General features: G+C 49.5%; 25 non-coding genes and 2 pseudogenes across 25 annotated transcripts; all 27 read left to right on the top strand.

The window, feature by feature from the left end:
* Positions 1 to 157: 157 nt before the first annotated feature.
* Positions 158 to 276, top strand: LOC123108856 (5S ribosomal RNA). Its single transcript, XR_006452194.1, has one exon. It is a non-coding gene; the product is annotated as a 5S ribosomal RNA (ribosomal RNA).
* A 365-nt stretch (positions 277 to 641) lies between these two features.
* On the top strand, positions 642 to 797 carry LOC123108927 (uncharacterized; annotated as a pseudogene).
* Positions 798 to 1,162: 365 nt separating this feature from the next.
* LOC123108701 (5S ribosomal RNA) lies at positions 1,163 to 1,281 on the top strand. Its single transcript, XR_006452026.1, has one exon. It is a non-coding gene; the product is annotated as a 5S ribosomal RNA (ribosomal RNA).
* Positions 1,282 to 1,646: 365 nt separating this feature from the next.
* Positions 1,647 to 1,765, top strand: LOC123109626 (5S ribosomal RNA). Its single transcript, XR_006452858.1, has one exon. It is a non-coding gene; the product is annotated as a 5S ribosomal RNA (ribosomal RNA).
* Positions 1,766 to 2,130: 365 nt separating this feature from the next.
* On the top strand, positions 2,131 to 2,249 carry LOC123108845 (5S ribosomal RNA). The gene has a single exon (XR_006452181.1). It is a non-coding gene; the product is annotated as a 5S ribosomal RNA (ribosomal RNA).
* Positions 2,250 to 2,614: 365 nt separating this feature from the next.
* On the top strand, positions 2,615 to 2,770 carry LOC123108925 (uncharacterized; annotated as a pseudogene).
* A 365-nt stretch (positions 2,771 to 3,135) lies between these two features.
* Positions 3,136 to 3,254, top strand: LOC123108680 (5S ribosomal RNA). Its single transcript, XR_006452005.1, has one exon. It is a non-coding gene; the product is annotated as a 5S ribosomal RNA (ribosomal RNA).
* A 365-nt stretch (positions 3,255 to 3,619) lies between these two features.
* Positions 3,620 to 3,738, top strand: LOC123109558 (5S ribosomal RNA). The gene has a single exon (XR_006452787.1). It is a non-coding gene; the product is annotated as a 5S ribosomal RNA (ribosomal RNA).
* A 365-nt stretch (positions 3,739 to 4,103) lies between these two features.
* On the top strand, positions 4,104 to 4,222 carry LOC123108834 (5S ribosomal RNA). Its single transcript, XR_006452168.1, has one exon. It is a non-coding gene; the product is annotated as a 5S ribosomal RNA (ribosomal RNA).
* A 365-nt stretch (positions 4,223 to 4,587) lies between these two features.
* LOC123109493 (5S ribosomal RNA) lies at positions 4,588 to 4,706 on the top strand. Its single transcript, XR_006452720.1, has one exon. It is a non-coding gene; the product is annotated as a 5S ribosomal RNA (ribosomal RNA).
* A 365-nt stretch (positions 4,707 to 5,071) lies between these two features.
* Positions 5,072 to 5,190, top strand: LOC123108822 (5S ribosomal RNA). The gene has a single exon (XR_006452155.1). It is a non-coding gene; the product is annotated as a 5S ribosomal RNA (ribosomal RNA).
* A 365-nt stretch (positions 5,191 to 5,555) lies between these two features.
* Positions 5,556 to 5,674, top strand: LOC123108811 (5S ribosomal RNA). The gene has a single exon (XR_006452142.1). It is a non-coding gene; the product is annotated as a 5S ribosomal RNA (ribosomal RNA).
* A 365-nt stretch (positions 5,675 to 6,039) lies between these two features.
* Positions 6,040 to 6,158, top strand: LOC123109495 (5S ribosomal RNA). Its single transcript, XR_006452722.1, has one exon. It is a non-coding gene; the product is annotated as a 5S ribosomal RNA (ribosomal RNA).
* Positions 6,159 to 6,522: 364 nt separating this feature from the next.
* On the top strand, positions 6,523 to 6,641 carry LOC123109687 (5S ribosomal RNA). The gene has a single exon (XR_006452930.1). It is a non-coding gene; the product is annotated as a 5S ribosomal RNA (ribosomal RNA).
* Positions 6,642 to 7,006: 365 nt separating this feature from the next.
* Positions 7,007 to 7,125, top strand: LOC123108815 (5S ribosomal RNA). Its single transcript, XR_006452146.1, has one exon. It is a non-coding gene; the product is annotated as a 5S ribosomal RNA (ribosomal RNA).
* A 365-nt stretch (positions 7,126 to 7,490) lies between these two features.
* Positions 7,491 to 7,609, top strand: LOC123109375 (5S ribosomal RNA). The gene has a single exon (XR_006452609.1). It is a non-coding gene; the product is annotated as a 5S ribosomal RNA (ribosomal RNA).
* A 365-nt stretch (positions 7,610 to 7,974) lies between these two features.
* Positions 7,975 to 8,093, top strand: LOC123109676 (5S ribosomal RNA). Its single transcript, XR_006452918.1, has one exon. It is a non-coding gene; the product is annotated as a 5S ribosomal RNA (ribosomal RNA).
* A 365-nt stretch (positions 8,094 to 8,458) lies between these two features.
* On the top strand, positions 8,459 to 8,577 carry LOC123109731 (5S ribosomal RNA). The gene has a single exon (XR_006452971.1). It is a non-coding gene; the product is annotated as a 5S ribosomal RNA (ribosomal RNA).
* A 365-nt stretch (positions 8,578 to 8,942) lies between these two features.
* Positions 8,943 to 9,061, top strand: LOC123109121 (5S ribosomal RNA). Its single transcript, XR_006452416.1, has one exon. It is a non-coding gene; the product is annotated as a 5S ribosomal RNA (ribosomal RNA).
* Positions 9,062 to 9,426: 365 nt separating this feature from the next.
* LOC123108806 (5S ribosomal RNA) lies at positions 9,427 to 9,545 on the top strand. Its single transcript, XR_006452136.1, has one exon. It is a non-coding gene; the product is annotated as a 5S ribosomal RNA (ribosomal RNA).
* A 365-nt stretch (positions 9,546 to 9,910) lies between these two features.
* Positions 9,911 to 10,029, top strand: LOC123108800 (5S ribosomal RNA). Its single transcript, XR_006452128.1, has one exon. It is a non-coding gene; the product is annotated as a 5S ribosomal RNA (ribosomal RNA).
* A 365-nt stretch (positions 10,030 to 10,394) lies between these two features.
* LOC123109744 (5S ribosomal RNA) lies at positions 10,395 to 10,513 on the top strand. The gene has a single exon (XR_006452984.1). It is a non-coding gene; the product is annotated as a 5S ribosomal RNA (ribosomal RNA).
* Positions 10,514 to 10,878: 365 nt separating this feature from the next.
* On the top strand, positions 10,879 to 10,997 carry LOC123109363 (5S ribosomal RNA). The gene has a single exon (XR_006452598.1). It is a non-coding gene; the product is annotated as a 5S ribosomal RNA (ribosomal RNA).
* Positions 10,998 to 11,362: 365 nt separating this feature from the next.
* On the top strand, positions 11,363 to 11,481 carry LOC123109497 (5S ribosomal RNA). The gene has a single exon (XR_006452724.1). It is a non-coding gene; the product is annotated as a 5S ribosomal RNA (ribosomal RNA).
* A 365-nt stretch (positions 11,482 to 11,846) lies between these two features.
* On the top strand, positions 11,847 to 11,965 carry LOC123109728 (5S ribosomal RNA). Its single transcript, XR_006452969.1, has one exon. It is a non-coding gene; the product is annotated as a 5S ribosomal RNA (ribosomal RNA).
* A 365-nt stretch (positions 11,966 to 12,330) lies between these two features.
* Positions 12,331 to 12,449, top strand: LOC123109503 (5S ribosomal RNA). Its single transcript, XR_006452730.1, has one exon. It is a non-coding gene; the product is annotated as a 5S ribosomal RNA (ribosomal RNA).
* A 365-nt stretch (positions 12,450 to 12,814) lies between these two features.
* Positions 12,815 to 12,933, top strand: LOC123108809 (5S ribosomal RNA). Its single transcript, XR_006452139.1, has one exon. It is a non-coding gene; the product is annotated as a 5S ribosomal RNA (ribosomal RNA).
* Positions 12,934 to 18,711: the final 5,778 nt, after the last annotated feature.

The following is an 18,711-nucleotide window of genomic DNA, read 5'->3' as shown; positions in this document are numbered from 1 at the left end:
GTGGTAAACTCGTCTTCGTAGTTGAGCGAGAGAGTAAGTAGTATAGGGCATTATCCATTAGTAGGCGACGGTTGTAATGATAGTAAGAATGTACGGCCGTCTTTTTAGCGGACGTGGGAGTGGGAAGCATAAGGGATGAAGCCGGGGGTAACATGTCGGATGCGATCATACCAGCACTAAAGCACCGGATCCCATCAGAACTCCGAAGTTAAGCGTGCTTGGGCGAGAGTAGTACTAGGATGGGTGACCTCCTGGGAAGTCCTCGTGTTGCATTCCCTTTTTTATTTATTTTTGTACGTACGTGAGGAACAGAACGCACGTGCGTGATATATATTAAGCCTGTCATCATATTTTTGACATTTGCGATATGTTTTAGCTCGGAGCTCATTAGTCACGCGTCTAGGGAGAGTTGGGGCGCGAAAAGCGCGTTCTGAAAGGGGTGTAAAATACGTGTTGCCGCGGTATAGAGGGAGGAGTGGAAATCGTGGTAAACTCGTCTTCGTAGTTGAGCGAGAGAGTAAGTAGTATAGGGCATTATCCATTAGTAGGCAACGGTTGTAATGATAGTAAGAATGTACGGCCTTCTTTGTAGCGGACGTGGGAGTGGGAAGCATAAGGGATGAAGCCGGGGGTAACATGTCGGATGCGGCCATACCAGCACTAAAGCACCGGATCCCATCAGAACTCCGAAGTTAAGCGTGCTTGGGCGAAAGTAGTACTAGGCCGAAGTTAAGCGTGCTTGGGCGAAAGTAGTACTAGGATGGGTGACCTCCTGGGAAGTCCTCGTGTTGCATTCCCTTTTTTAATTATTTTTGTACGTACGTGAGGAACAGAACACACGTGCGTGATATATATTAAGCCTGTCATCATATTTTTGACATTTGCGATATGTTTTAGCTCGGAGCTCATTAGTCACGCGTCTAGGGAGAGTTGGGGCGCGAAAAGCGCGTTCTGAAAGGGGTGTAAAATACGTGTTGCTGCGGTATAGAGGGAGGGGTGGAAATCGTGGTAAACTCGTCTTCGTAGTTGAGCGAGAGAGTAAGTAGTATAGGGCATTATCCATTAGTAGGCGACGGTTGTAATGATAGTAAGAATGTACGGCCGTCTTTGTAGCGGACGTGGGAGTGGGAAGCATAAGGGATAAAGCCGGGGGTAACATGTCGGATGCGATCATACCAGCACTAAAGCACCGGATCCCATCAGAACTCTGAAGTTAAGCGTGCTTGGGCGAGAGTAATACTAGGATGGGTGACCTCCTGGGAAGTCCTCGTGTTGCACTCCCTTTTTTAATTATTTTTGTACGTACGTGAGGAACAGAACGCACGTGCGTGATATATATTAAGCATGTCATCATATTTTTGACATTTGCGATATGTTTTAGCTCGGAGCTCATTAGTCACGCGTCTAGGGAGAGTTGGTGCGCGAAAAGCGCGTTCTGAAAGGGGTGTAAAATACGTGTTGCCGCGGTATAGAGGGAGGGGTGGAAATCGTGGTAAACTCGTCTTCGTAGTTGAGCGAGAGAGTAAGTAGTATAGGGCATTATCCATTAGTAGGCAACGGTTGTAATGATAGTAAGAATGTACGGCCTTCTTTGTAGCGGACGTGGGAGTGGGAAGCATAAGGGATGAAGCCGGGTGTAACATGTCGGATGCGATCATACCAGCACTAAAGCACCGGATCCCATTAGAACTCCGAAGTTAAGCGTGCTTGGGCGAGAGTAGTACTAGGATGGGTGACCTCCTGGGAAGTCCTCGTGTTGCACTCCCTTTTTTAATTATTTTTGTACGTACGTGAGGAACAGAACGCACGTGCGTGATATATATTAAGCATGTCATCATATTTTTGACATTTGCGATATGTTTTAGCTCGGAGCTCATTAGTCACGCGTCTAGGGAGAGTTGGTGCGCGAAAAGCGCGTTCTGAAAGGGGTGTAAAATACGTGTTGCCGCGGTATAGAGGGAGGGGTGGAAATCGTGGTAAACTCGTCTTCGTAGTTGAGCGAGAGAGTAAGTAGTATAGGGCATTATCCATTAGTAGGCAACGGTTGTAATGATAGTAAGAATGTACGGCCGTCTTTGTAGCGGACGTGGGAGTGGGAAGCATAAGGGATGAAGCCGGGGGTAACATGTCGGATGCGATCATACCAGCACTAAAGCACCGGATCCCATCAGAACTCCGAAGTTAAGCGTGCTTGGGCGAGAGTAGTACTAGGATGGGTGACCTCCTGGGAAGTCCTCGTGTTGCATTCCCTTTTTTATTTATTTTTGTACGTACGTGAGGAACAGAACGCACGTGTGTGATATATATTAAGCCTGTCATCATATTTTTGACATTTGCGATATGTTTTAGCTCGGAGCTCATTAGTCACGCGTCTAGGGAGAGTTGGGGCGCGAAAAGCGCGTTCTGAAAGGGGTGTAAAATACGTGTTGCCGCGGTATAGAGGGAGGAGTGGAAATCGTGGTAAACTCGTCTTCGTAGTTGAGCGAGAGAGTAAGTAGTATAGGGCATTATCCATTAGTAGGCAACGGTTGTAATGATAGTAAGAATGTACGGCCTTCTTTGTAGCGGACGTGGGAGTGCGAAGCATAAGGGATGAAGCCGGGGGTAACATGTCGGATGCGGCCATACCAGCACTAAAGCACCGGATCCCATCAGAACTCCGAAGTTAAGCGTGCTTGGGCGAAAGTAGTACTAGGCCGAAGTTAAGCGTGCTTGGGCGAAAGTAGTACTAGGATGGGTGACCTCCTGGGAAGTCCTCGTGTTGCATTCCCTTTTTTAATTATTTTTGTACGTACGTGAGGAACAGAACGCACGTGCGTGATATATATTAAGCCTGTCATCATATTTTTGACATTTGCGATATGTTTTAGCTCGGAGCTCATTAGTCACGCGTCTAGGGAGAGTTGGGGCGCGAAAAGCGCGTTCTGAAAGGGGTGTAAAATACGTGTTGCTGCGGTATAGAGGGAGGGGTGGAAATCGTGGTAAACTCGTCTTCGTAGTTGAGCGAGAGAGTAAGTAGTATAGGGCATTATCCATTAGTAGGCGACGGTTGTAATAATAGTAAGAATGTACGGCCGTCTTTGTAGCGGACGTGGGAGTGGGAAGCATAAGGGATAAAGCCGGGGGTAACATGTCGGATGCGATCATACCAGCACTAAAGCACCGGATCCCATCAGAACTCTGAAGTTAAGCGTGCTTGGGTGAGAGTAGTACTAGGATGGGTGACCTCCTGGGAAGTCCTCGTGTTGCACTCCCTTTTTTAATTATTTTTGTACGTACGTGAGGAACAGAACGCACGTGCGTGATATATATTAAGCATGTCATCATATTTTTGACATTTGCGATATGTTTTAGCTCGGAGCTCATTAGTCACGCGTCTAGGGAGAGTTGGTGCGCGAAAAGCGCGTTCTGAAAGGGGTGTAAAATACGTGTTGCCGCGGTATAGAGGGAGGGGTGGAAATCGTGGTAAACTCGTCTTCGTAGTTGAGCGAGAGAGTAAGTAGTATAGGGCATTATCCATTAGTAGGCAACGGTTGTAATGATAGTAAGAATGTACGGCCTTCTTTGTAGCGGACGTGGGAGTGGGAAGCATAAGGGATGAAGCCGGGGGTAACATGTCGGATGCGATCATACCAGCACTAAAGCACCGGATCCCATCAGAACTCCGAAGTTAAGCGTGCTTGGGCGAGAGTAGTACTAGGATGGGTGACCTCCTGGGAAGTCCTCGTGTTGCACTCCCTTTTTTAATTATTTTTGTACGTACGTGAGGAACAGAACGCACGTGCGTGATATATATTAAGCATGTCATCATATTTTTGACATTTGCGATATGTTTTAGCTCGGAGCTCATTAGTCACGCGTCTAGGGAGAGTTGGTGCGCGAAAAGCGCGTTCTGAAAGGGGTGTAAAATACGTGTTGCCGCGGTATAGAGGGAGGGGTGGAAATCGTGGTAAACTCGTCCTCGTAGTTGAGCGAGAGAGTAAGTAGTATAGGGCATTATCCATTAGTAGGCAACGGTTGTAATGATAGTAAGAATGTACGGCCTTCTTTGTAGCGGACGTGGGAGTGGGAAGCATAAGGGATGAAGCCGGGGGTAACATGTCGGATGCGATCATACCAGCACTAAAGCACCGGATCCCATCAGAACTCCGAAGTTAAGCGTGCTTGGGCGAGAGTAGTACTAGGATGGGTGACCTCCTGGGAAGTCCTCGTGTTGCATTCCCTTTTTTAATTATTTTTGTACGTGCGTGAGGAACAGAACGCACGTGCGTGATATATATTAAGCCTGTCATCATATTTTTGACATTTGAGATATGTTTTAGCTCGAAGCTCATTAGTCCCGCGTCTAGGGAGAGCTGGGGCGCGAAAAGCGCGTTCTGAAAGGGGTGTAAAATACGTGTTGCTGCGGTATAGAGGGAGGGGTGGAAATCGTCGTAAACTCGTCTTCGTAGTTGAGCGAGAGAGTAAGTAGTATAGGGCATTATCCATTAGTAGGCGACGGTTGTAATGATAGTAAGAATGTACGGCCGTCTTTGTAGCGGACGTGGGAGTGGGAAGCATAAGGGATGAAGCCGGGGGTAACATGTCGGATGCGATCATACCAGCACTAAAGCACCGGATCCCATCAGAACTCCGAAGTTAAGCGTGCTTGGGCGAGAGTAGTACTAGGATGGGTGACCTCCTGGGAAGTCTTCGTGTTGCATTCCCTTTTTTAATTATTTTTGTACGTACGTGAGGAACAGAACGCACGTGCGTGATATATATTAAGCCTGTCATCATATTTTTGACATTTGCGATATGTTTTAGCTCGGAGATCATTAGGCACGCGTCTAGGGAGAGTTGGGGCGCGAAAAGCGCGTTCTGAAAGGGGTGTAAAATACGTGTTGCTGCGGTATAGAGGGAGGGGTGGAAATCGTGGTAAACTCGTCTTCGTAGTTGAGCGAGAGAGTAAGTAGTATAGGGCATTATCCATTAGTAGGCGACGGTTGTAATGATAGTAAGAATGTACGGCCGTCTTTGTAGCGGACGTGGGAGTGGGAAGCATAAGGGATGAAGCCGGGGGTAACATGTCGGATGCGATCATACCAGCACTAAAGCACCGGATCCCATCAGAACTCCGAAGTTAAGCGTGCTTGGGCGAGAGTAGTACTAGGATGGGTGACCTCCTGGGAAGTCCTCGTGTTGCATTCCCTTTTTTAATTATTTTTGTACGTACGTGAGGAACAGAACGCACGTGTGTGATATATATTAAGCATGTCATCATATTTTTGACATTTGCGATATGTTTTAGCTCGGAGCTCATTAGTCACGCGTCTAGGGAGAGTTGGGACGCGAAAAGCGCGTTCTGAAAGGGGTGTAAAATACGTGTTGCTGCGGTATAGAGGGAGGGGTGGAAATCGTGGTAAACTCGTCTTCGTAGTTGAGCGAGAGAGTAAGTAGTATAGGGCATTATCCATTAGTAGGCGACGGTTGTAATGATAGTAAGAATGTACGGCCGTCTTTGTAGCGGACGTGGGAGTGGGAAGCATAAGGGATAAAGCCGGGGGTAACATGTCGGATGCGATCATACCAGCACTAAAGCACCGGATCCCATCAGAACTCCGAAGTTAAGCGTGCTTGGGCGAGAGTAGTACTAGGATGGGTGACCTCCTGGGAAGTCCTCGTGTTGCATTCCCTTTTTTAATTATTTTTGTACGTACGTGAGGAACAGAACGCACGTGCGTGATATATATTAAGCATGTCATCATATTTTTGACATTTGCGATATGTTTTAGCTCGGAGCTCATTAGTCACGCGTCTAGGGAGAGTTGGGACGCGAAAAGCGCGTTCTGAAAGGGGTGTAAAATACGTGTTGTTGCGGTATAGAGGGAGGGGTGGAAATCGTGGTAAACTCGTCTTCGTAGTTGAGCGAGAGAGTAAGTAGTATAGGGCATTATCCATTAGTAGGCGACGGTTGTAATGATAGTAACAATGTACGGCCGTCTTTGTAGCGGACGTGGGAGTGGGAAGCATAAGGTATGAAGCCGGGGGTAACATGTCGGATGCGATCATACCAGCACTAAAGCACCGGATCCCATCAGAACTCCGAAGTTAAGCGTGCTTGGGCGAGAGTAGTACTAGGATGGGTGACCTCCGGGGAAGTCCTCGTGTTGCATTCCCTTTTTAATTATTTTTGTACGTACGTGAGGAACAGAACGCACGTGCGTGATATATATTAAGCATGTCATCATATTTTTGACATTTGCGATATGTTTTAGCTCGGAGCTCATTAGTCACGCGTCTAGGGAGAGTTGGGGCGCGAAAAGCGCGTTCTGAAAGGGGTGTAAAATACGTGTTGCTGCGGTATAGAGGGAGGGGTGGAAATTGTGGTAAACTCGTCTTCGTAGTTGAGCGAGAGAGTAAGTAGTATAGGGCATTATCCATTAGTAGGCGACGGTTGTAATGGTAGTAAGAATGTACGGCCGTCTTTGTAGCGGACGTGGGAGTGGGAAGCATAAGGGATGAAGCCGGGGGTAACATGTCGGATGCGATCATACCAGCACTAAAGCACCGGATCCCATCAGAACTCCGAAGTTAAGCGTGCTTGGGCGAGAGTAGTACTAGGATGGGTGACCTCCGAGGAAGTCCTCGTGTTGCATTCCCTTTTTTAATTATTTTTGTACGTACGTGAGGAACAGAACGCACGTGCGTGATATATATTAAGCCTGTCATCATATTTTTGACATTTGAGATATGTTTTAGCTCGGATCTCATTAGTCACGCGTCTAGGGAGAGTTGGGGCGCGAAAAGCGCGTTCTGAAAGGGGTGTAAAATACGTGTTGCTGCGGTATAGAGGGAGGGGTGGAAATCGTCGTAAACTCGTCTTCGTAGTTGAGTGAGAGAGTAAGTAGTATAGGGCATTATCCATTAGTAGGCGACAGTTGTAATGGTAGTAAGAATGTACGGCCGTCTTTGTAGCGGACGTGGGAGTGGGAAGCATAAGGGATGAAGCCGGGGGTAACATGTCGGATGCGATCATACCAGCACTAAAGCATCAAATCCCATCAGAACTCCGAAGTTAAGCGTGCTTGGGCGAGAGTAGTACTAGGATGGGTGACCTCCTGGGAAGTCTTCGTGTTGCATTCCCTTTTTTAATTATTTTTGTACGTACGTGAGGAACAGAACGCACGTGTGTGATATATATTAAGCCTGTCATCATATTTTTGACATTTGCGATATGTTTTAGCTCGGAGATCATTAGGCACGCGTCTAGGGAGAGTTGGGGCGCGAAAAGCGCGTTCTGAAAGGGGTGTAAAATACGTGTTGCTGCGGTATAGAGGGAGGGGTGGAAATCGTGGTAAACTCGTCTTCGTAGTTGAGCGAGAGAGTAAGTAGTATAGGGCATTATCCATTAGTAGGCGACGGTTGTAATGATAGTAAGAATGTACGGCCGTCTTTGTAGCGGACGTGGGAGTGGGAAGCATAAGGGATGAAGCCGGGGGTAACATGTTGGATGCGATCATACCAGCACTAAAGCACCGGATCCCATCAGAACTCCGAAGTTAAGCGTGCTTGGGCGAGAGTAGTACTAGGATGGGTGACCTTCTGGGAAGTCCTCGTGTTGCATTCCCTTTTTTAATTATTTTTGTACGTACGTGAGGAACAGAACGCACGTGCGTGATATATATTAAGCCTATATTCATATTTTTGACATTTGAGATATGTTTTAGCTCGGAGCTCATTAGTCACGCGTCTAGGGAGAGTTGGGGCGCGAAAAGCGCGTTCTGAAAGGGGTGTAAAATACGTGTTGCCGCGGTATAGAGGGAGGGGTGGAAATCGTGGTAAACTCGTCTTCGTAGTTGAGCGAGAGAGTAAGTAGTATAGGGCATTATCCATTAGTAGGCAACGGTTGTAATGATAGTAAGAATGTACGGCCGTCTTTGTAGCGGACGTGGGAGTGGGAAGCATAAGGGATGAAGCCGGGGGTAACATGTCGGATGCGATAATACCAGCACTAAAGCACCGGATCCCATCAGAACTCCGAAGTTAAGCGTGCTTGGGCGAGAGTAGTACTAGGATGGGTGACCTCCTTGGAAGTCCTCGTGTTGCATTCCCTTTTTTAATTATTTTTGTATGTACGTGAGGAACAGAATGCACGTGCGTGATATATATTAAGCCTGTCATCATATTTTTGACATTTGCGATATGTTTTAGCTCGGAGCTCATCAGTCACGCGTCTAGGGAGAGTTGGGGCGCGAAAATCGCGTTCTGAAAGGGGTGTACAATACGTGTTGCTGCGGTATAGAGGGAGGGGTGGAAATTGTGGTAAACTCGTCTTCGTAGTTGAGCGAGAGAGTAAGTAGTATAGGGCATTATCCATTAGTAGGCGACGGTTGTAATGATAGTAAGAATGTACGGCCGTCTTTGTAGCGGACGTGGGAGTGGGAAGCATAAGGGATGAAGCCGGGGGTAACATGTCGGATGCGATCATACCAGCACTAAAGCACCGGATCCCATCAGAACTCCGAAGTTAAGCGTGCTTGGGAGAGAGTAGTACTAGGATGGGTGACCTCCTGGGAAGTCCTCGTGTTGCATTCCCTTTTTGATTTATTTTTGTACGTACGTGAGGAACAGAACGCACGTGCGTGATATATATTAAGCATGTCATCATATTTTTGACATTTGCGATATGTTTTAGCTCGGAGCTCATTAGTCACGCGTCTAGGGAGAGTTGGGGCGCGAAAAGCGCGGTCTGAAAGGGGTGTAAAATACGTGTTGCCCCGGTATAGAGGGAGGGGTGGAAATCGTGGTAAACTCGTCTTCGTAGTTGAGCGAGAGAGTAAGTAGTATAGGGCATTATCCATTAGTAGGCCACGGTTGTAATGATAGTAAGAATGTACGGCCTTCTTTGTAGCGGACGTGGGAGTGGGAAGCATAAGGGATGAAGCCGGGGGTAACATGTCGGATGCGACCATACCAGCACTAAAGCACCGGATCCCATCAGAACTCCGAAGTTAAGCGTGCTTGGGCGAGAGTAGTACTAGGATGGGTGACCTCCCGGGAAGTCCTCGTGTTGCATTCCCTTTTTTAATTATTTTTGTACGTACGTGAGGAACAGAACGCACGTGCGTGATATATATTAAGCCTGTCATCATATTTTTGACATTTGCGATATGTTTTAGCTCGGAGCTCATTAGTCACGCGTCTAGGGAGAGTTGGGGCGCGAAAAGCGCATTCTGAAAGGGGTGTAAAATACGTGTTGCTGCGGTATAGAGGGAGGGGTGGAAATCGTCGTAAACTCGTCTTCGTAGTTGAGTGAGAGAGTAAGTAGTATAGGGCATTATCCATTAGTAGGCGACAGTTGTAATGGTAGTAAGAATGTACGGCCGTCTTTGTAGCGGACGTGGGAGTGGGAAGCATAAGGGATGAAGCCGGGGGTAACATGTCGGATGCGATCATACCAGCACTAAAGCATCAGATCCCATCAGAACTCCGAAGTTAAGCGTGCTTGGGCGAGAGTAGTAATAGGATGGGTGACCTCCTGGGAAGTCTTCGTGTTGCATTCCCTTTTTTAATTATTTTTGTACGTACGTGAGGAACAGAACGCACGTGTGTGATATATATTAAGCCTGTCATCATATTTTTGACATTTGCGATATGTTTTAGCTCGGAGATCATTAGGCACGCGTCTAGGGAGAGTTGGAGCGCGAAAAGCGCGTTCTGAAAGGGGTGTAAAATACGTGTTGCTGCGGTATAGAGGGAGGGGTGGAAATCATGGTAAACTCGTCTTCGTAGTTGAGCGAGAGAGTAAGTAGTATAGGGCATTATCCATTAGTAGGCGATGGTTGTAATGATAGTAAGAATGTACGGCCGTCTTTGTAGCGGACGTGGGAGTGGGAAGCATAAGGGATGAAGCCGGGGGTAACATGTCGGATGCGATCATACCAGCACTAAAGCACCGGATCCCATCAGAACTCCGAAGTTAAGCGTGCTTGGGCGAGAGTAGTACTAGGATGGGTGACCTCCTGGGAAGTCCTCGTGTTGCATTCCCTTTTTTAATTATTTTTGTACGTACGTGAGGAACAGAACGCACGTGCGTGATATATATTAAGCCTGTCATCATATTTTTGACATTTGCGATATGTTTTAGCTCGGAGCTCATTAGTCACGCGTCTAGGGAGAGTTGGGACGCGAAAAGCGCGTTCTGAAAGGGGTGTAAAATACGTGTTGTTGCGGTATAGAGGGAGGGGTGGAAATCGTGGTAAACTCGTCTTCGTAGTTGAGCGAGAGAGTAAGTAGTATAGGGCATTATCCATTAGTAGGCGACGGTTGTAATGATAGTAACAATGTACGGCCGTCTTTGTAGCGGACATGGGAGTGGGAAGCATAAGGGATGAAGCCGGGGGTAACATGTCGGATGCGATCATACCAGCACTAAAGCATCGGATCCCATCAGAACTCCGAAGTTAAGCGTGCTTGGGCGAGAGTAGTACTAGGATGGGTGACCTCCGGGGAAGTCCTCGTGTTGCATTCCCTTTTTTAATTATTTTTGTACGTACGTGAGGAACAGAACGCACGTGCGTGATATATATTAAGCATGTCATCATATTTTTGACATTTGCGATATGTTTTAGCTCGGAGCTCATTAGTCAGGCGTCTAGGGAGAGTTGGGGCGCGAAAAGCGCGTTCTGAAAGGGGTGTAAAATACGTGTTGCTGCGGTATAGAGGGAGGGGTGGAAATTGTGGTAAACTCGTCTTCGTAGTTGAGCGAGAGAGTAAGTAGTATAGGGCATTATCCATTAGTAGGCGACGGTTGTAATGATAGTAAGAATGTACGGCCGTCTTTGTAGCGGACGTGGGAGTGGGAAGCATAAGGGATGAAGCCGGGGGTAACATGTTGGATGCGATCATACCAGCACTAAAGCACCGGATCCCATCAGAACTCCGAAGTTAAGCGTGCTTGGGCGAGAGTAGTACTAGGATGGGTGACCTTCTGGGAAGTCCTCGTGTTGCATTCCCTTTTTTAATTATTTTTGTACGTACGTGAGGAACAGAACGCACGTGCGTGATATATATTAAGCCTATATTCATATTTTTGACATTTGAGATATGTTTTAGCTCGGAGCTCATTAGTCACGCGTCTTGGGAGAGTTGGGGCGCGAAAAGCGCGTTCTGAAAGGGGTGTAAAATACGTGTTGCCGCGGTATAGTGGGAGGGGTGGAAATCGTGGTAAACTCGTCTTCGTTGTTGAGCGAGAGAGTAAGTAGTATAGGGCATTATCCATTAGTAGGCAACGGTTGTAATGATAGTAAGAATGTACGGCCGTCTTTGTAGCGGACGTGGGAGTGGGAAGCATAAGGGATGAAGCCGGGGGTAACATGTCGGATGCGATCATACCAGCACTAAAGCACCGGATCCCATCAGAACTCCGAAGTTAAGCGTGCTTGGGCGAGAGTAGTACTAGGATGGGTGACCTCCTTGGAAGTCCTCGTGTTGCATTCCCTTTTTTAATTATTTTTGTACGTACGTGAGGAACAGAATGCACGTGCGTGATATATATTAAGCCTGTCATCATATTTTTGACATTTGCGATATGTTTTAGCTCGGAGCTCATCAGTCACGCGTCTAGGGAGAGTTGGGGCGCGAAAATCGCGTTCTGAAAGGGGTCTACAATACGTGTTGCTGCGGTATAGAGGGAGGGGTGGAAATTGTGGTAAACTCGTCTTCGTAGTTGAGCGAGAGAGTAAGTAGTATAGGGCATTATCCATTAGTAGGCGACGGTTGTAATGATAGTAAGAATGTACGGCCGTCTTTGTAGCGGACGTGGGAGTGGGAAGCATAAGGGATGAAGCCGGGGGTAACATGTCGGATGCGATCATACCAGCACTAAAGCACCGGATCCCATCAGAACTCCGAAGTTAAGCGTGCTTGGGAGAGAGTAGTACTAGGATGGGTGACCTCCTGGGAAGTCCTCGTGTTGCATTCCCTTTTTGATTTATTTTTGTACGTACGTGAGGAACAGAACGCACGTGCGTGATATATATTAAGCATGTCATCATATTTTTGACATTTGCGATATGTTTTAGCTCGGAGCTCATTAGTCACGCGTCTAGGGAGAGTTGGGGCGCGAAAAGCGCGGTCTGAAAGGGGTGTAAAATACGTGTTGCCCCGGTATAGAGGGAGGGGTGGAAATCGTGGTAAACTCGTCTTCGTAGTTGAGCGAGAGAGTAAGTAGTATAGGGCATTATCCATTAGTAGGCCACGGTTGTAATGATAGTAAGAACGTACGGCCTTCTTTGTAGCGGACGTGGGAGTGGGAAGCATAAGGGATGAAGCCGGGGGTAACATGTCGGATGCGACCATACTAGCACTAAAGCACCGGATCCCATCAGAACTCCGAAGTTAAGCGTGCTTGGGCGAGAGTAGTACTAGGATGGGTGACCTCCCGGGAAGTCCTCGTGTTGCATTCCCTTTTTTAATTATTTTTGTACGTACGTGAGGAACAGAACGCACGTGCGTGATATATATTAAGCCTGTCATCATATTTTTGACATTTGCGATATGTTTTAGCTCGGAGCTCATTAGTCACGCGTCTAGGGAGAGTTGGGGCGCGAAAAGCGCGTTCTGAAAGGGGTGTAAAATACGTGTTGCTGCGGTATAGAGGGAGGGGTGGAAATCGTGGTAAACTCGTCTTCGTAGTTGAGCGAGAGAGTAAGTAGTATAGGGCATTATCCATTAGTAGGCGACGGTTGTAATGATAGTAAGAATGTACGACCGTCTTTGTAGCGGACGTGGGAGTGGGAAGCATAAGGGATGAAGCCGGGGGTAACATGTCGGATGCGATCATACCAGCACTAAAGCACCGGATCTTATCAGAACTCTGAAGTTAAGCGTGCTTGGACGAGAGTAGTACTAGGATGGGTGACCTCCTGGGAAGTCCTCGTGTTGCACTCCCTTTTTTAATTATTTTTGTACGTACGTGAGGAACAGAACGCACGTGCGTGATATATATTAAGCCTGTCATCATATTTTTGACATTTGCGATATGTTTTAGCTCGGAGCTCATTAGTCACGCGTCTAGGGAGAGTTGGGGCGCGAAAAGCGCGTTCTGAAAGGGGTGTAAAAACGTGTTGCCGCGGTATAGAGGGAGGGGTGGAAATCGTAGTAAACTCGTCTTCGTAGTTGAGCGAGAGAGTAAGTAGTATAGGGCATTATCCATTAGCAGGCAACGGTTGTAATGATAGTAAGAATGTACGGCCTTCTTTGTAGCGGACGTGGGAGTGGGAAGCATAAGGGATGAAGCCGGGGGTAACATGTCGGATGCGATTGTCGTGGTTCTAAGCCTGACAGTAGAGTGGGGGGTAGGTATGGAGAGGCAAGGTCCTAGCTATGGAGAGGTTGTAAGCACAAAGGATGTACGAGTTCAGGCCCTTCTCGGAAGAAGTAACAGCCCTACGTCTCGGAGCCCGGAGGCGGTCGAGTGGATTATGAATGTATGGATTACAAGGTGCCGAACCCTCCTGCCTGTGGAGGGGGGTGGCTTATATAGAGTGCGCCAGGACCCCAGCCAGCCCACGTAGGAGAGGGTTTAAGGTGAGTTAAGTCTGGGGCGTTACTGGTAACGCCCCACATAAAGTGCCTTTACTATCATAAAGTCTACTTAATTACAGGCCGTTGCGGTGCAGAGTGCCTCTTGACCTCCTGGTGGTCGAGTGAGTCTTCGTGGTCGAGTCCTTCAGACCAGTCGAGTGAATCCTCGTTGGTCGACTGGAAGGCGACCTCTTCTAAGGATGTCCTAGGGTAAGTTACTTGGAACAGGTCCATGACCCTACCCTAGGTACATAACCCCATCATTAGCCCCCGAATGGATTGAGGCTTCGAGTGAAGAAGGAGTTGATGTCGTTTCCGATTAACCTTTGCGCTCTAGTTGTGCGCTGTTCTGGATCAAAGAATCTCTTCGTTGACAGGGAGCAATTTGTCTTCGGTCGACTCGATCCATTCTATTTTTGCGTCGAGTGATCTTTCGAGCTTCGACGATCTCCGAGCGACGGATCGCCGGAAACACCGCGTCTGACAGACTGATTTGTTGCTCGCGGATTCCGCGGGGTGCAAAATTTGGGGGCGCGCGCGAAGCGGGGCAGACCGCGGCGTTCGGATGGGACGAGGCATAGACGCCTCGATCTCCGCGCCGCCTTTTTCGCCACGTATCCAGTCCCCATAACTGCTCCCAGATATGATTAGATCGACCGGGCCCACATGTCAGTCACTCGGAAGGGACCTTATAAATGTGCCCGGCGAGGATTTCTGTGCTGCGCCTCAGCATTCTCCCTTTCTCCCTCTGCTTTCTTCCTCCCTGCTCAGCGCGCTCGCTCTCGCCCCCGCACCACTTCCCTTCGTGTATCTCACCGGCGACCATGGCCAAGGAGAAGACGGCGGCGCTGGAGCGTGCCAAGAAGGCGTCGGCATCGGAGAAGGCGAAGGGGAGATCCACCAGCCGCAGAGGGTCCTCGTCCAGATCCCGCCTGCCGAAAGGCTGGGTCCAAGGAGACTGGATCCAGTCGACCATCACGGAGAAGGACCTCCTCGACATGGCCAACGAGGGCTTGATCCCTCACGGAGCTGCGAGGTTGCCGGGGAAGGAGTGGCAGCCACAGCCAGAAGAGGGTGAGTGTGTGCTTCTGGCCACTCATGTTGATCGTGGGTTTTCCTTGCCGCCAAGCATTTTCTTCCGTGGCTTCTTGAATTTCTTTGGAGCGCAGCTCCACCACTTTACCCCAAACTCCATTGCCTATCTTGCTGCATTCGTGTCCATGTGTGAGGGTTTCTTGGGCTGCCGACCGCACTGGGGTTTGTTCAAACGTATCTTCACGTGTCGCTCTCAGACCGTGAAGAAGGCTAGCCCAGGTGATGAGAAGACCCGAGTCGTCCAAATGTGTGGGGGCCTGGGGATTCAGGTGAGGAATAATAGCACCTTCCCGCCCATGAGCTTTCCCGAGTCCGTCAGAGGCTGGCAGTCGACTTGGTTCTACTGCCAGGTCCAGTCGACGCCAGGGCAGTCGAGTGGACTCCCTTCGTTTACCATGGACCGAGTGAACAAGCCCTCCCCTCTGAAGCTGATTCCGGAGGAGAAAGCCGACGTGAAGATGTTGATGGAGCGCGTGGTGCAGTTGGTTCGGGAGGGGGTGACGGGCATGGATCTTCTGGAGGTCTTCCTCAGGCGTCGCATCCAACCCCTTCAATTCCGGAGCCACTGCATGTGGTTGTACTGTGGGCCCGAAGACGAGACTAGAGTCCATCCAGAAGAAGTCGACGATGTCACTCTGGAAAGATGGATGGTAGCCGTTACCGGAAACAGGGACAACCCGCGCGGAGCCAGAAGGATTCCTCCACTCGACCACAACAGCAACCCAAACAAGGTACACTTGCTCTGCCCTCCACTGAGTCCTTGTCGTATTCATTTCTGTTAACCCTGCCGACTGGTCGACTGATCCTTGTTTGGGCATCTGCTAGGCCCTCACCGAGCTGTACTCGATGCCCAATGGGGCACAAGCCTCGACTGAGGAAGGCGAGGCGAGCGGGGGCGAGGCGAGCGGGGGCGAGAGCCAGGAAGAGGAGGAGTGGGATTCGGATGCTGCAGGGGATGATGACGACGATGATGATGATGAAGGTGATGAAGACGACATCGAGGACGAGGAAGAAGAGGAGGAGGAGGTCGTTCCACCGCGCTCAGAAAGGCGGTCGAAGCTTGTCCACGACCCTTCGACCGAACGTGGTAAGGGGGTTGCGACCGCCACTCAGTCGACCAAGCGCCCTCGGACCACCTCTCCGGCGCCGACTGAAAAGGCGCCGAAGCAGCCCAGGGCGGCCTCATCGAAGCCGACCAAGCTCCTGCCGAAGATGAAGGTGTCCATCCCCACCATATCAGGGTAATTGTGTTGCTCATATTCTCTTATTCTGTGTGAACTTTATCTCTGGTCGACGCTGAGGTTAGTCGACTGATCCTTTGGAATTGCAGTGCTGCTACTTCTGAGACCTCGGCCCGGGCCGATGACCACGAGATGGAGGATGCAGCAACTTCGAATCCAGGTACTGTGTACTTAATACCATTCTTAGTCGACTGACTCGCGATCTCTGATCCTGATCCTTCTCCGCAGCTCCACCCAACACTGTTATCGATCTTCCTGATGATGATGAGGATGAAGAGCCGCTGAAGCACAGGAGGAGTCGGAAAGCGTCCTCCAGTAAGGTGCCTCAGGATGTGCCGGCGCCTGAAATTCTGACTGTGGAGGAAGAGAACACCACTCGACACACGGTGTCCTTCGCGAATCCACTGACGAGTGTTCAGCAGCCTTCCCTCTTCACGACGCACCACGGCCCAGAGGACCAAGCTGGCGCAGCGAAGGAGGCGATACGCCAGGCGGGACTCATGATGGAGCAGCTGAAGACCATCCGGGACGCGAGCCAGGCAGCTTATGACGCCAGTTCTGCCCTCCAAAGCAATGTCCAGGTCAGTCGACCTCTGTTTGTTCTGTTGGATATGCTACCAAGAACTTTTCTTTTCCGGAATTTATATTAGTCACCCACTGGGTGTGTCGAATAAACTCCGTGTTAGCGGGGGCACGCTGAGTGCACCCGCTGGGTGTAGTCCCCAAGGCTAAGGTCGACTGCTGGCAGTCGGCCTTAGGCTTTATGATGTCAATCTTCTGTGAGTCGACTGGTCGACTGGATTTCGCAAACCGGTGGGGGCACGCTGAGTGCACCCACTGGGTGTATTCCCCAAGGCTAAGGTCGACTGCTGGCAGTCGGCCTTAGGCTTTATGATGTCAATCTTCTGTCAGTCGACTGGTCGACTGGATTTCGCAAACCGGTGGGGGCACGCTGAGTGCACCCACTGGGTGTAGTCCCCGAGACTGTGGTCGACTGCTTGCAGTTGATCACAGTCTTAGAGAATGCGTCTCGCACACTGTTTTTTTTTTGAGGTCGACTGTTCGACTTTGTCTTCAACAGGATTAGTGGGGGCACGCTGAGTGCACCCACTGGGTGTAGTCCCCGAGACTACGGTCGAATGCTTGTATTCGGCTGTAGTCTTAGAAACGTGTGTTTTTCCCTTTTTCACTCGGAAGTGAGTTACGTTTGACGTTTAGTCGATTGGTTCTTCGCAGAACTCCTGTGATCTTGTGGCTCGCTACTCAGAGCTGGAACAGAAGCATACTCAAGTCGAGCTGAGCTTGAAGCTGGTTCAGGAGAAGCTGGCAAAGGCAAAGGAGGAGACTGAAGGTATGTTTGGTGAGACTCTGACGACCGCTTTTCCCCTTGCTTGTTTCAGCATCTGATCTTGCTGTGACTTGCAGGTAAGGTAAGGGAGGCCCAGCAGAAGAAAGACCTTGAGCTAGCTGAGAAGATCAAGCTTGCTGACAAGAAGTTAGCTTCAGTCACCAAGCTCGAACAAGACAATACCAACCTGAAAACTGCTCTTGGGATTGCCAACAAGGAAGTCAGTCGACTGAGAACTGACAAAGCTGCCTTGACCGACCAAGTCAGCAAATTGACTGAGAAGAAAACTGAACTGGAGGCCTTCCTGAGTGGCCTTGCCAAGAAGCTGTTTCTTATGCTTGAAGGTAAACCTCCATGTTTGGCAAATATTTCCAGTTGTGGCTTTTTCCATTCGACTATCCCCTTGACTTAGTGATCACCCTTGCAGAATTTTGTCAAAACTTTGAAGAGGAAACCAGCCGACTGGAGCCAAACCTTGACCCCGTCAATTCTCCGGTGAACGACGAAGTTGCCATGGATGTTTTCCGACTGGAGTCTCGCGTTGCAGCTGTCGTGGACTATCTCGCAAGGCTGAAGGCCGCCACATCTCGCATCGACTCGACGCTCTGGCCTGAGGAGACACTTCAGAATGACCTTGAGTCGCTGATGGCCCGCTTGAACACGATCCCTGGTCGAGTGCAAGAGTGGAAGAAGTCCTCGGCTCGGTGTGGTGCAGATGTCGCTCTGTGTCTGGCCCGAGTTCACTGCAAAGATGCACGAGAGGAGAAGCTGGCGGCTCTTCGGGTGGCCAATACCAAGAAGCACGACTTCAGGTCTTTTATGGAGACTTTCCTTGCAGCTGCCACTCGGATCGCCGACGGAATTGACCTTGATGAATTTGTTGCACCTTCCAGCCCTCCTCAGGAGGGGTAAAAAACTTCTTCTGGCTCGACTCTTTAAATTTGCCTCGGTATGCCGAGTGGAATTGTAACCGACAAACTTTAACAGGCTTGACGCCTGAGCACTTTCGGTTCCTTTAGATATCAATTCAAACTTGAATTTGGCGCTTGAATATGATTGCCTTCGGCTCAAAATGTCTTTTGCAGGTTCAAAGCAAGGCGCCTTTTCTGCAATCGACCTATTCTTTGGTCCACTTAGGCGAGCACTGGGCTGCAGCTAAGCTTCCGAGTGAGAGGGTCGCTCTTCACTCGGTAGGTTTTTTGTAACTTAGGCGAGCACGAGGCTGCAGCTAAGCCTCCGAGTGGAAGGTTGGCTTACCACTCGGTAGGATTTTGATAACTTAGGCGAGCACGAGGCTGCAGCTAAGCCTCCGAGTGGGAGGATTGCTCTTCAGTCGGTAGGATTTTGATAACTTAGGCGAGCACGAGGTCGCAGCTAAGCCTCCGAGTGGAAGGCTGGCTTACCACTCGGTAGGATTTTCACAACTTAGGCGAGTGCTTGGACTGCAGCTAAGCCCCC

The sequence above is a fragment of the Triticum aestivum genome, chromosome 5A (genome assembly GCF_018294505.1).
Source record: "Triticum aestivum cultivar Chinese Spring chromosome 5A, IWGSC CS RefSeq v2.1, whole genome shotgun sequence".
Lineage (NCBI taxonomy): Eukaryota > Viridiplantae > Streptophyta > Magnoliopsida > Poales > Poaceae > Triticum > Triticum aestivum.
The sequence above is the reverse complement of the archived record's forward strand: the minus strand, read 5'-3'. Positions and strand labels throughout refer to the sequence as shown.